Source organism: Rhagoletis zephyria, unplaced genomic scaffold (assembly GCF_001687245.7).
Source record: "Rhagoletis zephyria isolate East Lansing unplaced genomic scaffold, Rhagoletis_zephyria_1.1 Rzeph_scaffold_02496, whole genome shotgun sequence".
NCBI lineage: Eukaryota > Metazoa > Arthropoda > Insecta > Diptera > Tephritidae > Rhagoletis > Rhagoletis zephyria.
The window spans coordinates 74,380-79,862 of NW_016159580.1; positions in this window are offsets into that span (position 1 = coordinate 74,380).

Genomic DNA, 5,483 nt, shown 5'->3' on the forward strand with positions numbered 1-5,483 from the left:
TTTTAGCATATATTAGCATATATGATCCATTTTGTCCGAGAAGTGGACCAGGGACCGATCTGTTCGAAGAAATCGTATTTATGGTCCGATTTGCTAAAAAATTCGGTACATAGGTAGCTTTTTGCTTGGATAAGCTTATAGATTCTTGTTTTCCAATTTTCATGCAATTTAGAATATAAATAGCTTTAAGTAACGACCATATCAAGGGGCGAATTCGTCACTAGGCAAGATTTTTTTCCGCCAATCAGAAACAACCGATACTGTCAAAACATAATTATAATGTATAATATATCTCAACTAATTTATATTTAGAAAGCCGTTTGTTAGTTTTCGCAAGGCTCGAGAGCGGCTGAACCGATTTTTTTGAAACTGCCACCTGNGTAAATCAAAAATAAGATTTAATCTTTTAAAATTTCAAGAGAAAAGTAATTACTTTTTCATTAATCCCCAAAATTAATATTTTATATAAACTACCTCCTGACATTATACAATTAATTTTATATAGATCAACTTTAATTTCAAGATTTATTTTTATACAAATAAATCACCCTTTAGCTATAGGATTAATATTATTAATTCAAACTTTACAAATTTGTTTAATTACAGGATTAATAGCTAAAAGATTCTGATTTTCTTATATTTTATTTCTAATTTTTCTTGGAGGGATACTAGTTTTATTTATTTATGTTACATCCTTAGCTTCAAATGAAATATTTTCATTTTCAATAAAATTAACAACTATTTATTTAATAATCTTTATTTTATTTACAATTATAAGATTAATACTAGATAAATCATTAATTTTAACCTTTCTAGAAAATAATGAAATAACAACTATAAATAATATTAATTTATTTATAGAAGAAAATTCATTAAATCTTAATAAATTATACAATTTTCCAACAAATTTAATAACAATTTTATTAATAAATTATTTATTAATTACATTAATTGCAGTAGTAAAAATTACAAAATTATTTTACGGACCTTTACGATTAATAAACTAATGAATAAACCTTTACGAACCCAACACCCTTTATTTAAAATTGCTAACAATGCATTAGTAGATTTACCTGCACCAATTAATATCTCAGCTTGATGAAATTTTGGTTCACTTCTTGGATTATGTTTAATAATCCAAATTTTAACAGGATTATTTTTAGCTATACATTATACAGCAGATATCAATTTAGCATTTAATAGTGTTAATCACATCTGCCGAGATGTAAATTATGGTTGATTATTACGAACTTTACATGCCAACGGTGCATCTTTTTTCTTTATTTGTATTTATTTACATGTAGGACGAGGGATCTATTACGGATCCTACTTATTTACTCCAACATGATTAGTAGGAGTACTAATTTTATTTTTAGTTATAGCAACAGCTTTCATAGGATATGTATTACCATGAGGGCAAATATCTTTTTGAGGAGCAACAGTTATTACAAATTTATTATCAGCAATTCCTTACCTAGGGACTACTTTAGTGCAATGAATTTGAGGAGGATTTGCAGTTGATAACGCAACATTAACACGATTTTTTACATTTCACTTCATTCTACCTTTTATTGTATTAGCTATAACTTTAATTCATTTATTATTTCTTCATCAAACAGGTTCAAATAATCCAATTGGACTAAATTCAAATATTGATAAAATTCCATTCCACCCCTATTTTTCCTATAGGGACATTGTAGGATTCATTGTAATAATTATAACTTTAATTATTTTAACATTAACTAATCCATATTTATTAGGTGATCCAGATAATTTTATTCCAGCTAATCCATTAGTTACTCCAGTTCATATTCAACCAGAATGATATTTTTTATTTGCTTACGCAATTCTTCGATCAATCCCTAATAAATTAGGAGGAGTAATTGCATTAATTTTATCAATTGCAATTTTAGCAATTCTCCCATTTTATCATTTAAGTAAATTTCGAGGTATCCAATTTTACCCTATTAACAAAATTTTATTTTGAACTATAGTAGTGACAGTTATTTTATTAACCTGAATTGGAGCACGACCTGTAGAAAACCCTTACGTATTAGTAGGACAAATTTTAACAGTAATTTATTTTTTATATTATATTATTAATCCAATAATTAATAAATGATGAGATAACTTAATTAATTAAACTTAATAAGTTAATGAGCTTGACAATAAGCATATGTTTTGAAAACATAAGATAGAAATTCAATTTTCTATTAACTTTACTAAATTTAATTAACCACATTAAATAAATTAATAATAATTTCAAACCAATAAAAAATAATAAATAATTCAATGAAAAAGGTAAAAAACATTTTCAAGCTAAATATATTAATTTATCATAACGAAATCGAGGTAAAGTCCCACGAACTCAAATAAATACAAAAGAAATAAAAGTTAATTTAATATAAAATAAAATATTAAATAAATCACATCCAAAAAAAATTACACAAAATAATATTCTTATAAATAAAATTCTAGCATATTCAGCTATAAAAATTAAAGCAAATCCACCACTTCTATATTCTACATTAAACCCAGAAACTAATTCAGATTCACCTTCAGCAAAATCAAAAGGAGTACGATTAGTCTCCGCTAAACAAATACAAAATCAAACTAAACTAATAGGAAATAAAATAATAACGAATCAAACATAATATTGAAAATGATAAAAATCAAGTATATTATAACCCCCAATTAAAAAAACAAAAGATAATAAAATCAAAGCTATTCTAACTTCATAAGAAATAGTTTGAGCAACAGCACGTAGTCCCCCCAATAAAGCATAATTAGAATTAGAAGACCAACCAGCAACTATAACTGTATAAACACCTAAACTAGTACAACACAAAAAAAATAATAAGCCTAAATTAAAAGAAAATAATTTAACAAATAAAGGGATACATATTCAAACAATTAAAGAAATAAATAAAGAAAAAATAGGAGAAAAATTATAAGACAAATAATTTGATAAAGGAGGGTAAGTTTGTTCTTTAGTATATAACTGAATTGCATCACATATAGGTTGAGGAAATCCTATTGACCCAACTTTATTAGGCCCTTTTCGAATTTGAATGTAACCTAATACTTTACGCTCTAAAAGAGTTAAAAAAGCCACTCTAACTAAAACACTAATTACCAAAATTAATCTACCAATTAAAGATAAAATAAATTAAAAAAAAAAAAAAAACAAGTACTATTTGTAATAAAAATTACATAAATAAATTCTAAATGTATTGCACTAATCTGCCAAAACACTACAATTAATAAAATTCTTTAATTAAAATATAATTATTCTAATATCTGGTCCTTTCGTACTAAGATATTATAATAAATTAAACATAGAAACCAACCTGGCTTACGCCGGTCTGAACTCAGATCATGTAAGAATTTAAAAGTCGAACAGACTCAATATTTAAGCGGCTACACCTAAAAATATATCTTAATCCAACATCGAGGTCGCAAACTTTTTTATCGATAAGAACTCTCCAAAAAAATTACGCTGTTATCCCTAAAGTAACTTAATCTTATAATCGTTATTAACGGATCAATAAATCATAAATTAATGNTATTAAATTTTAACATCACCCGAACAAAATAATTAATAATATTAAAAGAAAATATATCTAAAAAATTAAAATAATACTAAATATAAAGATTTATAGGGTCTTCTCGTCTTTTAATTAAATTTTAGGTTTTTAACTCAAATATAAAATTCTACAATAAATTTACATGAAACAGCTTATACTTCGTCCAACCATTCATACCAGCCTCCAATTAAAAGACTAATGATTATGCTACCTTTGCACAGTTCGGCTATTCAAAATTATTCAGTGGGCAGGAAAGACTTTAAAAATAACTCAAAGACATGTTTTTGTTAAACAGGCGAGTATATAAATTTGCCGAGTTCTTTATATAAACTTATCAAATAAAATTAAATATAAAATATACTAATTTTATCATTATTAATTTTCATAAAAAATTTATGAAAAAATTTTTATAAAACTTTAAAATAATAGTTAATAATATAAATTATAAAATAATGTATAACAAATTTGTAAAGGTTTGAAAATTCTATTCATACATTTTATATTAAAATTGCTAATTTTTAATAATTTATTTTAAAGCTTATCTCTTAAAATATTCAAATTAATATTTTTTTTTATTTTTATAAATAACAAACAAATAAAAATTTGAAAATTAACATTAATTAACGAATAACATTTCATTTCTAATTATTTATTTAAAATAAATTTGGCACATTAACTTTAATAAATAATTAATATTAATTATTTGATAAACCCTGATACACAAGGTACAATAAATAAAATGTTCTTTTAAAGTAATAATTTTTCAAATTATTTCAATTATCCTTCACAATACTTAATAAACTATCATTAATATTATTTTTTCATTAAAAATTACTAAAACATTCAATTATATAACTATTTTTAATAAATTATAAATAAAAATAAATAAATTTATAAACAATTATTTATCAATTTATATTGATATGCACAAAAATCTTTTCAATGTAAATGAAATACTTTACTAAATAAGCTTTTAATTGTCATTCTAGATACACATTCCGGTACATCTACTATGTTACGAGTTATCTTATCTTAAGAATAAGAGCGACGGGCGATATGTGCATATTATAGAGCTAAAATCAAATTTTTAATCTATACAATTTTACTATAAAATCCATCTTCATTAAATATTTCAAATTTAAATTCGCTTAAATAACTTTATTGTAACCCATTTCTACTTAAATATGAGCTACACCATGATCTAATATAAATCTTAATAAAAATTATAGAAAATTATTATTCTTATAACGACGGTATATAAACTGAAAAACAAATTTAAGTAAGGTACATCGTAGATTATCAATTGCAGAACAGGTTCCTCTGAATAAACTAAAATACCGCCAAATTTTTTACGTTTCAAGAATATAACTAATACTACCTTTGTGTTTATATTTACGTTTTAAATAATAGCGTATCTAGTCCCAGTTTATTCACAAAATTTATATGCTTTAATTTATCAATAATAAAAATATATAAGTTTAAAATTTCACCTAATAAATTTATAATTATTTTATTTATATAAAATTTAACTTACACTGAACTAATTTTATTTGCATTATTTATATAACCGCGGCTGCTGGCACAAATTTAGCCAATACTATATGAAACTACTATTTACCAATTTCTTTGATTAATAAAAATAATTACTGAGACTATAAAAAAAATTACTTATTATTTAAATAAATAAAAATTCATGCAAAAACTTACATATAAAATAAATCAATAATAAAATTTTAAGCTAAAATAAAACTTTAATATTATATAAAATTAATTTAAATATAAAACTTTATAATTTCAATTAATATCTATAATAATAAAATTTAAATAATATCACATAAAAATTAATTTTTATTTAAATAAAATCAATTAGTATTTCTCTCCTCAACAAATAAACAG